Source organism: Paroedura picta, chromosome 5, assembly GCF_049243985.1.
Source record: "Paroedura picta isolate Pp20150507F chromosome 5, Ppicta_v3.0, whole genome shotgun sequence".
Taxonomy (NCBI): domain Eukaryota; kingdom Metazoa; phylum Chordata; class Lepidosauria; order Squamata; family Gekkonidae; genus Paroedura; species Paroedura picta.
Genome location: NC_135373.1, coordinates 126,025,374 through 126,037,496, shown reverse-complemented (window position 1 = coordinate 126,037,496; position 12,123 = coordinate 126,025,374). Strand labels below are relative to the sequence as shown.

Here is a 12,123-nt window from a genome sequence, read left to right as displayed (position 1 = left end):
GGGTGACCTTCAGATAGTCACAGCCCTGATAGAGCTGTTTTCTGAGAGCAGTCCGGTCAAAGTTTTCTGAGCTCCACCTCCCTCACAAGGTGTCTGTTGTGGGGAGAGGAAGGGAAGGCGATTGGAAGCTACTTTGAGCCACCTTTGGGTAGTGGAAAGCGGGATATAAAACCAAACTCTTCTCCAAGGTCCACCACCCAGCTGCATGTGGAGGAGGGGTGGGGAATCAAATCCCGTTCTCCAAATTCGAGGCTGCCGCTCGTAACCACGACACACCAAGCTGTAAACAGACAAGGAACGTAAGCCCCTTGTGTAAAGGTGATGCTTCCCAGGTCTTGCTCAGGAATTATCTTTCTAGTTTTTCCAACTCTATACTTCTATAAGCATCTTCTGGTTACACAGCCTTCTTTTTTAACATTAACCGGCAAAGAGCAGCAATTCTGGGCAATCTCCAGGCCCCTTCTGGGGATTGGCAACCAAAGCTCTGCATCGCTCTATCACAAGGGTCTTCCTTTTTTTTTTGAGCCCGCAAGCCCCTCTTGGACTTCTGAGCCTGCAGGGTACAAAATGGCTGCCTCAGGAGGTGGGGCCAGCCACAAAATGGCTGCCATAACTCTTCATGTGCCCTGGTGGCAGCTGGTGTGCTTTTTTTTAAAAGGCAAAATCTGCACTGCCACTCAAACCTAAAGCGACCAATCAGAGGCTCAACCTCGCCCCGCCCCTTCATTAAAAAGGGGGAGGCACCTGGCCAAGCGGCAGCAGAGCGTCCCCGTCGCCCGCGGGCACCACCTCGTGGTCCTCCGCCCTCCGCTGCGTCTCCGGGCGGCAGGAAAACCAACCCCGCAGGAGGATTCCCCACGCCGCCTTACAGCCCTCTTGGGCCGCCCATCCAGCGCTCTCCACACCCAGATTTCCTTTTTATTAAAATATAATAATAATAATAGTAATCTATCTATCTAAGATCTATCTATCCAAAATCTATCCAAGATCTATCTATCCAAAATCTATCCAAGATCTATCTATCCAAAAAACACCCCAGCCCCCTTGCAAAGGCTCTGCCGCCATGCCCTCGCTTGCACCCGCCCTCCGCTTGCAGGAAGCACGCCTCCTCGGGAGCCGGGAGGGGCCGGGCCGGCCAGTGGATCCGGGTCAGTTTTCACTTTCTCTCTGCGCCCGTCCCCCCTTTCCCTTTCTGCGCCCTTCCACTTCCAGGGCGAGGCGGATGAGCTGCGCCCGCTCCCCCGGGCCCCGCGCAGACATCTTTCCCTTTTTCTTCGCGCACGGGCGGCTCTGCGCCCTTGGCTGCGCTGCGCTGCGCTTGGCTGCGCCTCCTCGCCCGCCTGGGGAAGCCCTTGGAGGCTGTGCTGTGCTGTCCGCCCGGCCCCGGGTTCCTCTCCGCGCAGCGCAGCGCAGCGCGCGCCTTGCCCGGGATCCTCGCGAAAGGGAAAGTGATCCGGCCCCTTGGGAAGGGGCGCTCCTCTCCTGCTCGCCTGCCAAGCACGTTGCTCGCGTTTGACCCCGATCCAAAGGAAATCCCAGCCGGGAAGGGGGATACCCGCGAGTGCGCGGCGTCCTCACGTGCAGAAACACCCTTGCGGCAGATGGAAGGGGCGGCGTTGTAAGGACAAAGGGGACGCGGACCCCGCGGCGAGTCTGGCGCCAGGAGACCCTTCGCGCGTCTGCCATGGACGTGCGTAAGACCCGGCGGGAGAGGACACGCGTCACGGGTGAGTAAGGGGATGCGGAGACACGTGTCGGACGGTTAATTCGCCCGCTTCCCCCCTTGGGGGGAGTTTCCCTTTTTGAGCATGCCTTTCCCCGCGGGCGCGTTTTTAGGATTGCAGTTGCGCGGCGCAAAGCCCCCCTCGCGCGCAGTTCGTCCCGGGGCGATCCAGAAGGGGCGCGGCCGCGATCTGACGTGGCACGATCCGGACAGAGGGGGGAGGTGGTCCGGGGAGGGCGGAATGGGGGTGGGTGGGTGGGGGGCGTTCTGCCCAACTGCATCGGAATCGCGCAAATCCCGCGTATTTAGAGCGCTGCTATTGCGCGGCGCCCATTCATTCTGTGCAGAAGTCGGATGTCTCCCGTCTTCCTCTCCAGGATGGTGGATTCGTGGCAAACGCAGTGGAGGCGAATAGGCTCCGAATTCAAAGCAGCACCCTCCTTCCCTCCCTCCCTCCCTCCCCTTCTCCAAAAGGGCCCCTCTGGGTTGGGTGCCGGTTACTCTAGACCGGATTGACTCCATTCCTTTGTCTCCTTTTCGCAACAGAGAAGTGGTGTGGGGAGTTCTAGGCAAAGGAAAGACCCTCTCCTCGGGAGTAAGCACCCCATAAGCGATTGCGCCCCACAGGTTTAGTTCTGGGCGAGCTGAAATCATTTAATTCTTTTCTTTGACCGGTCAAACACGTTCAGGATTGGGGCAGATCTCGTCTTGGGCTGGTAAATCGTGGATCGGGATTTTAGATCAAAGTCAAGCATCTTTTGGGGTGCCTCAGGGGTAGTCAAACTGCGGCCCTCCAGATGTCCATGGACTACAGTCCCCATGAGCCCCTGCCAGCGAATGCTGGCAGGGGCTCCTGGGAATTGTAGTCCATGGACATCTGGAGGGCCGCAGTTTGACTACCCCTGCTTTAGAGGTAGAATTCTTAGGTTTCACAGGAGAACGACAGACGGACCCAAGTTTCATTCTGGGAATAAGTTCTGGTTTGGGGAACTCAGTTTAATTTGGGGTGTCAGCTTTCGTGGGAATGTGTGCTTCTGTAGAGACACGAAAGCTGATACCCCGAATTAAACTTTACTGGTCTTCAAGGTGCCACTGGACTCAAACTCGGTTCTAGATAAGCTGCTGTCCCCAGTTAAAGTTGTGAATTGGTTATTATAGTGCAGATCTGTTGCCTGCATGGCAAAGCCATTATAAAGAAAAATTCAGCCCTTCCTCATTTTCCTTATAATAATTATCTGTCATTAAAGCAAAAAATCCCCATATGTGCATCCTTAGCCAAATAAACTAACTGAGAACATTGATTTACCTCCAGCTCCTTCCTTCTCACGGAGGGATCAATATAGGACATCTCATAGAATCGTAGAATCATAAAGTTGGAAGGGACCTCCTGGGTCATCTAGTCCAACCCCCTGCTCAACGCAGGACACTCACAACCCTCTCGCTCATCCACTGTCACCTGCCACCCCCTTGAGCCTTCACAGAATCAGCCTCTCTGTCAGATGGCTCTCCAGCCTCTGTTTAAAAATCTCCAAAGATGGAGAATCCACCACCACCCGAGGAAGCCTGTTCCACTGAGGAACCACTCTAATTGCCAGGAACTTCTTCCGGAGGTTTAGACGGAATTTCTTTTAAATTAACTCAAACAATGCAGTAGGATTTGGGTTACAAAGATTCTGTTTCGGCTGGAGCTGACTTCAAGGGTGGACCCATGGAGAGTGCATTAGTCTACTCTTTGAGCCATTGTTTCATGAATCTGCATGGCCAGAGGGGCCAAATCAAGGTAGGGAGTTGCCAGCTGAGTAACGACAATGAGAAGGATTTTTTGGGTTGCTGAATTAGGCAGCTTTGCCGGCAACGGCATTGGGTAGCCAAACTGTGGCTCTCCAGATAGCCATGGACTACAATTCCCATGATCCTCATGCTGGCAGGGGCTCATGGGAATTGTAGTCCATAGAGACCTGGAGAGCCACCATTTGGCCACCCCTAATCTAGAAGAACCAAGTGCCCCTCAACTTTCCCAGTCGCTTTCCCCTCTTAGTCCAGGACTCAACAAATCCCTCACTGTGGTCCCTAGAAATTTTATTCTGAGGCCTAGAATCTTCTGTCCTCCTCTTGCAGCATCTCTCAACCAATTCTCAGTGGAAATCCAAAGGGTGGAAGGATTCAAATTCATAACCATTTGTTTTCTAGGCTGGCTCGAATATCAAATAAATAAAAGTTTTAAAAGCAAGAACATAGTGAAGAAATGGAGAAAAATTAATGTTTGTGGTTAGCTCATGGATCTAGAGGTGTGGAAAAAGACCAGTATTTTTCGAGTTTGGGTACATTCGGTAAATCTTTGGGAATAACGAATTTTTTTTTGCTCCCATTATAGCCTATGGGGACCATTATAGTAAAAGGTCCCCCTAAGCTATAGTGGAGAATCAGCCCTTAAACCCCCCCCCCGCAAGTTTGAAAAAGATTGGACTGAGGGTCCAGTTCTGTGGGACCCCAAAGAGGGTACCCTGTCCTTGTTTCCAGTGGAGAAAAAGGCATTTAAACTTTAAAGAGAATATAGTCTCTTTAAAATGAAAATACCTTTTGAAATTTAAAGGGCTCACAGTCCCTTGAAAATGAAAGTAGCTTTAAATGCCTTCTCCAAGCTAAGAGTTCATTCCGGTGGCATTAAAAGAGACAGAACCCCTTAAATGCAGGCCAGCTGCAGCTATCTGGTGTGGGGTTTTTGAGGCTTGTCCATTTTGGTAGCCGAAAAAATAGCAACTCCCACATACAGCTGAACTAGTATCCGAAAAATACTGATAAGGGTATTTGTTTGGGGGCCTTGGATTACTGAATGCACCCCCCTATTTGTGGCGCTAAAGGCTGGAAAAAAAATTCATCTGTCTTCTAAATGTTAGGTAGAGCCAAACAAAATGTGTCAAGGCCTGTCTCAGTCCATGCCGTTTTTCTCCCCCTGTTCAAACAGCTCAAGAACATGCGTTGTGCTTTTACGACCTTCTCTTAAACGCCGTTGTAGCCAGCTGCTACATAACCTTGATGCTCAGGAGAAAGTGAACTTTATGGAACCGTGATCTCTAGTATGGCACCACCAGTGTGCATCCAGGAGGCGGTTTGCTTCTTCCCCAAAGTTTCTTTTCCCTAAAAGGCAGAGACGGTTGTGTTTTTTCTTCATGCAAGAGAGGTGACAATGGAGAAGTAGGTGCATTGGTCTCTAAGGAAACCACTCCCCAATATTTTGTAACTTCCCCGTAATTTGTAATTCCTCACCCCCTCCCCCAGCGGACCTCCATTTTATTCTTGCACAGCCCTGCCTTCTCCCCTGGGAATGAACATGGATTTAATAGATTCAGGGTACACTCAACACCAGGGGTAGTCAAACTGCAGCCCTCCAGACGTCCATGGACTACAATTCCCATGAGCCCCTGCCTGCTGGCAGGGGCTCATGGGAATTGTAGTCCATGGACGTCTGGAGGGCTGCAGTTTGACTACCCCTGGTCAACACGATGGAACACTCAGTGAGTAAGGCAATAAGGATTTTGGTTGTAGAACCAAGCAGGCATCTTAGAAACAAGAGCTGAGCTTGCTCTTTTTCTGCCGCTATCAATGGATGTCCTCCAGAACGTCGGTTCGTTCCCAGCCTCGCTCAGGACTGAATCGTCCTGAAAAGGGGTTTTTCCAAATAATAAATGGCTTCTCTGTGAGAGCGCTGACTTTGTTTGGTCCGCCTTCCCGGGCAGGCTTCCAGGAGAGGTGGCGTAAAAAAAAAATGTCAAACGTGAATAAATGTGATTCTGTATCTGCCAAGGCGCCAGGGGAAATAGCACACCGTGCCACGATATTGGCAGAAAGAAAGTCTCGTGGCTAGCATGGGGAGAGGAAGCGTTTCTGCTAACCTCTTGCAAGCGGTGTTTGGAGAAGGGCCCGAAGTTTCTGTGACTTCCAAGAGGAAACTTGTCCAGCCTGTTCTGCCATCTCGGCAACCGGCTCTTAAACCCGAATGGCCGCCTCTCGCCGGTCTGACTCTGGTTCCTGCGTTTTACTAGCTGCCGGGCAATTAAGAAAGGAAGCAGGGCCTGTTTGCACCTTTGGAAAGGGCTCAGCTGCCGCATGGTTGCTTCCGAGGCCCGGGATCTGGCACGGTGTATTGTGCCATACGATCGGACCTGGTGCTTTTTCTTGAAGGCGTAAAGTTTGCTTTTGGATCCACTTTTGCTGAGGATGGCCATTCCCAGCGCGTAATGCACTGGCCTGCAAAACTGATGATGACCATTTGGAGGAAATAGTCGGTTAGTTCAGCGGAAAACACAGCCGTTACTCCCGTTGGGGGAGAAGGAGGTATAGCTCAATGGCAGAGCCTCTGCCTGGCCTGCAGAAGGTCCCAGGCATCTCCAGTCAAAAGGAACAGGCAGGTGGGGATGGGAAAGACCTTGACCTGAGACCTTGGAGAGCCATGGAGAAGGGCTGTGGCTCAGTGGCAGAGCCTCTGCTTGGCAGGCAGAAGGCCCCAATCCCCTGCATCTCCAGTTAGAAGGACCAGGCAGGAGGGGATGGGGAAGACCTTGGCCTGAGACCCTGGCTCAGTGGCAGAGCCTCTGCTTGGCAGACAGAAGTTCCCAGATTCAATCCCCGGCATCTCTAGTTAGAAGGACCAGGCAGGAGGGGATGGGAAAGACCTTGACCTGAGTCCCTGGCTCAGTGGCAGAGCCTCTGCTTGGCCTGCAGAAGGTCCCTGGTTCAATCCCCGGCATCTGCAGTCAAAAGGACCAGGCAGGAAGGGATGGGAAAGACCTTGGCCTGAGACCCTGGCTCAGTGGCAGAGCCTCTGCTTGGCCTGCAGAAGGTCTCGGGTTCAATCCCCAGCATCTCCAGCTCAAAGGACTAGGCAGGAGGGGAAGAGATGAGCCTTGGTCCTGGAGAGCCGAGTCTGATGTCTGTCTCAGTAGAAGGAAGCCTCCCAGATGCCACCACCGTACTGTCAGAGATCTTGCAGTGCTGGTTCACTATTTCTAATTTGTTGGAGGACAGAAACGGCCAAAGGCCTTCGGTTGTCAGATGCTTCCTAATTACGGCATTGTCTGTAAGCAGAGGGTGCTAATTGGCGTAGTGCAACGGGAATTACTTTTGAGAGTTCGCTGTGACAATGTGTGTTCACAGGTGAGAACAGAGCAGCTGGGATGGTTGACCTCCTGGGAGGCTGAAGTCGAATCTTTGGTCTCCTGGGTTTGTCTGTTTCGGGAAAGCTCCAAGGTTTCTTCGCGGAACGTGAAAGTAAAATCTTAAATCTGGGCTTGTTCGTTCATTCCCAATGTATTTAGGACAGGGGTCTCCAACGTGGACTCTGTGGGCGTCACAGCACCCATAGACAGGTGTATGTTGGGCCCTTGCCTAAAAAATTAGGATTAATTAACTCCTCTTTTATGCCAGCATTCGGTTGCAGTAGATTTGTGAAAGCCCTTCAAACAGAAGATTTCAGAGCATGGGAGGAATGTGAAGTTGGCCAGCGTCTCTGATTCTCTTAAGAACTATGCCAGAGGTAGTCAAACTGCGGGCCTCCAGATGTCCATGAACTACAATTCCCATGAGCCCCTGCCAGCAAACGCTGGCAGGAGCTCATGAGAATTGTAGTTCATGGACATCTGGAGGCCCGCAGTTTGACTACCCCTGAACTATGCTGTTAAACCCAAGAAGAAATTCAATACGAGGCCAAAAAAGATCCATTACTTTTTTCCCCTTCAATATCTCCAAATGAGAAGTTTCATTCAGTCTAGACCAGGGGTAGTCAAACTGCGGCCCTCCAGATGTCCATGGACTACAATTCCCAGGAGCCCCTGCCAGCATTCGCTGGCAGGGGCTCCTGGGAATTGTAGTCCATGGACATCTGGAGGGCCGCAGACAAAGCAATATTTGCTGGCCCCTAAACAGATTCAAACGGATTTTAGGTCAAAGAGTGCAGAATCTTGGTTGAAGTTTATTTTTCAAAGTAGGGCTTGGGAAACCTGGGTTCGGTTCTTCGCTCTGCCGTGAATCTCACAGAGTGACCTTGGATCAATCCCTTTCTTTTAGCCCAGCATGACTGACTACGAAGGTGGGACTGCAGACACATATTTCTTCTCTGCAGAGACGCAATGTGCAGACCTGGGTCTTAATTCTCCTACTTCATTCCACCTCCCTGCCCCCAGTAACACTGTGCTGCCACCACCTGGCCAATAGTTAGAGGAACGCTGGTCCAAAATCGCAGACCCCAGAAGGTCAGTTAGCTGCTGCATTTGGTCAGATGGTCTGAAATCTCTGCAGTTGGATAGGCCATCTGTAGATTGGAGAATCTTGATTTCCTTTTGACCGGTCAACAGAAGATCTCTTTGGCTTGCTGCATTTCACTGCCTGTTTCTACCTGCTCAGCTGAGGGACCCTGGATTGGAAAGCACACCTTTCTCTCTTGACCCTTTCTGCCATTTTTTTGGGCTTTAGAAGCTGGCTCTGCCTCCGTTTTTTTTCTTTTTATTAACCAGAGCAGTGGTATTTTGTGTCCTGTGCATGCCCTGATTTCCTTCACTGTTCCATTTTGTGCTATATTTCTGCAAGTGTGACAACCAGAACGCCTGTGTGCCCTAACATGATTATTGCTTTCTACCTGGCAAAATTCAGAGAATTCTGTAACGGCCGTTTCCTGCACAGATGAAACATGTAGTTATCTCGAGGAAACAGGAAGCCACAAAGCTGAGCTCGAAGTATCAGATTTGGGAACTGAAGGGCCCAGTTTGTTAGCGATTCATAATAGTCATTCAAGTCTTGCTTCATGCCTGGAGCCGGCCTTGCAGATTCCTGATAATGCCGTGACAGCTGGTGAGGAGGCAGTAAAGTATATTTTTGGAGTTACAGAGAGATGGTTTTTAAAAAAAGGGAAGAAGCTTGCATTTGACGATATAAACCAGGTGCAGTCCGGCCATGCATCTTGCAGCTAAATTTTAAAAACTGGAGGGGCTGGCTTCTAAACTGTGCCAAGCCACTTCAGTTCCTGCCTAAGTGATTTGTTTCCTGCAGTTCCTCTTTTGTCTCTGGTGCATGCGTAGGAGAAGCAGCAAGATACTTTCATTTTTGCATCTCTTTCAATCGGTTTCACTTTTGACATTCGGCTCCCTGGGAAGTACGAACTGCATTTCTCCCTCGGCTGTCATGAATCAGTTGCAAGGCGATCGTGGAAGGGTTCGGATTTAAATTTGAAATCTGCAAGGAGAACGATTCCCCAGCTTTCCTTGCAGTTACGGCTTTCTTCGGGTCATCCCTGGTGAATGCCTCCTTTTCAACTAAATCAGGGGTAGTCAAACTGCGGCCCTCCAGATGTCCATGGACTACAATTCCCAGGAGCCCTTGCCAGCACCTGCTGGCAGGGGCCCATGGGAATTGTAGTGCATGGACATCTGGAGGGCCGCAATTTGACTACCCCTGACCTAAATCTTGGGCTTGTCTGTTTCCAGTTGTGCCACGTGATACGGTTTCTAATTTTGGAAGCTTTTGGTGGCAGACTGAAGGTCTTTCAAAGGGTTGGACGAATTCACAGAGGATGAGTAGATCAAAAGCCAGGATAGCTAACTGAAACCTCCATGTACAGGGGCAGTGTACCGCTGAAGAGCGAATGTTGGCATACTTTTTAGAAACTAGTTTTTTTTCCTTGGTTTTTGAGTTTCGGGGGCATTTTTAAATCAACTGGCTGACCTTCACGTTGGAATCCTGCCTTTCTGCTGTAACAGCACAGATACGCTTAAGAGACTGTGATGTTCTAACATACATTGGGTTCTTCATCTTTGCTGCTTAAAGAGGCATTGGATAGATTCAGTCCCTGTCCCCCCTCTACTCTCCGACCCACCCCTCCACATTAGGGTTGACACGCCTGGGTCATCTAGTCCAACCCCCTGCACTGTGCAAGACATTCACAACCCTCTCGCTCCTCCGCTGTCACCTGCCACCCCCTTGAACCGTCACAGAAGAAACCCATCAGAGTTCAGGAGACCACAGCGAAGCTCGCTGAAAGCTTGAGATCTGAGCGGTGGCTCTCCTGATGTCCATGGAATACAATTCCCATGAGCCCCTGCTGGCAGGGGCTCATGGGAATTGTAGTCCGCGGACATCTGGAGAGCCACCATTTGGCCACCCCTGGCATAATGCATTTCTGCATTTTAAGGTAAGATCTACAGCCCAGGCATCTGTGTCCATGCTCATCCAGCAACCTTTAGAAACTTCTCATGGCTGAGACAGTTTCTTTCTGCCTCTTGGCCCCTGAAGCCCTGCTTCCGTGGGATAAGGGGCTTTTAATCTCTCTTCTCCCTCCCCAGTGCCAAGAAGTAATTTTCCCCCATAAAATCTACTCTGCAGAGACCTCGTCTAACAGGTTTTAGTGATTGTCGTTATTGGATTTCCAGTTCTGCCTTTATTCTCTGCTCATGCTGGGAGGAGACAGGGTTTTTGAAAGAAAAGGCGTTCGAAATATGTCGAAAACACCTTTCTTTGTGCAGAAAGATTGCAATCATCCTCAAACTTAATCCGGTGGGGGGCGTCTGCTTGGCCATTGGAGATCTGATGGGGTGTGCAAACTTAAAAAAAAAAAAGAATTACTTTAGCAGCTGTTGTCTCCGGAGTCCAAGAATCTTCACTGTATGCATGCAAGACAATCTTTTGAAGCATTATGCCAAGCTGCACTTCTGCCGGTAATTTGAAGAGCTACCATCAGAGTTTCAAATAATCTCCGTAACAATTTATTATTGGCTCTGTCTCCTGTGACAGTCATTTTCTTGTTTGCCCCTCCTCCTGCGGCAGCCATTTTGTAGTTTCCTTCACCTCCTGTGGCAACCATTTTGGAGATTTGGAGAAGGCATCTAGGGAGAGCAGGGACCTTGTGTTTCGCAAGAACAAGTCATGTCGGACTAACCTTATCTCTTTTATTGAGAAAGTGACTACCTTCCTGGATCAGGGGAATGCCGTGGACATAGTTTATCTGGATTTCAGTAACGCTTTTGATAAGGTTCCACATGATATTCTTGTTCACAAGTTGGTAAAATGCGGTATGGATCCTAATTCTGTCAGGTGGATTGATAACTGGTTGACAGATCGTACCCAGAGGGTACTTGTTAATGGTTCAGCATCTTCTTGGAAAAGAGTGACAAGTGGAGTTCCCCACGGATCTGTCCTGGGGCCTGTGTTGTTCAACATATTTATACATTATTTGGATGATTAGAAGGGATGCTTCTTAAATTTGCAGACGATACTAAACTGGCAGGGGTAGCAAACACAACAGAAGACAGAATCAGGATACAGAATGATCTTAATAGGCTCGAGAAGTGGGCTAAACTGAATAAAATGAAGTTCAATAGGGACAAATGTAAAGTTCTGCATTTAGGTAGGAAAAATCAAATACACCAATATAAGATGGGGGAGACTTGTCTTGGCAGTAGCATGTGTGAAAAGGATCTAGGAGTCTTAGTAGACCATACATTGAACATGAGTCAGCAGTGTGACTCAGTGGCTAAAAAGGCAAATGGGATTTTGGGCTGTATCCAATAGAGCAGGGGTAGTCAACCTGTGGTCCTCCAGATGTCCATGGACTACAATTCCCATGAGCCCCTGCCAGCATTCGTTCTTACACTGAAGGATCTTGTTGATGACTTAATTAACATCATTTATTCAGATCGCAGCATTCAGCTTTTCTCGGTGGTGAATAGGGAGGGCTGGAATGCCGAATTGTATCCTTTTATGGCATGGGAGTACGCCCGGCCTTCTTTTAAACTCCATTGTTGCATTAACAGAAATCTGGTATTTCAGATTTGTTTCAGTGGCTTGTTGTTCTTCTCTGTCTGATTCAGGACAAGGATTTCTCCGGCCAAGAAGAAGCAGTTGGCAGTACCAAGAGAGAACCTGAAGAGACCCCTCTGCGTGTGTTTTCCTGCTCCCTAAAAAAAAAAAAAAAGAAGGTAAAATTGAAATATTTACAGACCTGAGCCAAAGGCTTTGCTCCAGGCTAGGTTGAAACCAAATACAGCCACTGCTTGGGATTTGCCAGTGGGTCATAGAGAAATTAGGAATTGGGGTGGGAATAATGCAAAGTATCTGCTTTATACTAAACCAGACCAGTCCGTCAAATTCAGTTTTGTCTGCAGCTTTGTCTACAGCTTGGTTAGGAGTGGGGACTTCTAATCTGGCGAGCCGGGTTTGATTCCTCACTCCCCCACATGCAGCCAGCTGGGAGACCTTGGGCTCACCACAGCACTGATAAAGCTGTTCTGACCGAGCAGGAATATCAGGGCTCTCTCAGCCTCCCCTCCCTCACAGGGTGTCTGTTGTGGGGAGAGGAAAGGGAAGGCGAATGGAAGCTACGTTGAGACTCCTTCGGGGAGAGAAAAGTGGCATCT

General features: G+C 49.8%; 1 protein-coding gene across 1 annotated transcript in view; it reads left to right on the top strand.

Moving 5' to 3' along the window:
• Positions 1-1,188: 1,188 nt before the first annotated feature.
• Positions 1,189-12,123, top strand: part of TASOR2 (transcription activation suppressor family member 2) — a 48,258-nt gene continuing 37,323 nt past the window's right edge. The window contains exons 1-2 of the mRNA XM_077340372.1: positions 1,189-1,727; positions 11,578-11,685. The gene's annotated coding sequence lies outside the window, so the exon portion shown is untranslated. The remainder of the gene's footprint in view (positions 1,728-11,577; positions 11,686-12,123) is intronic.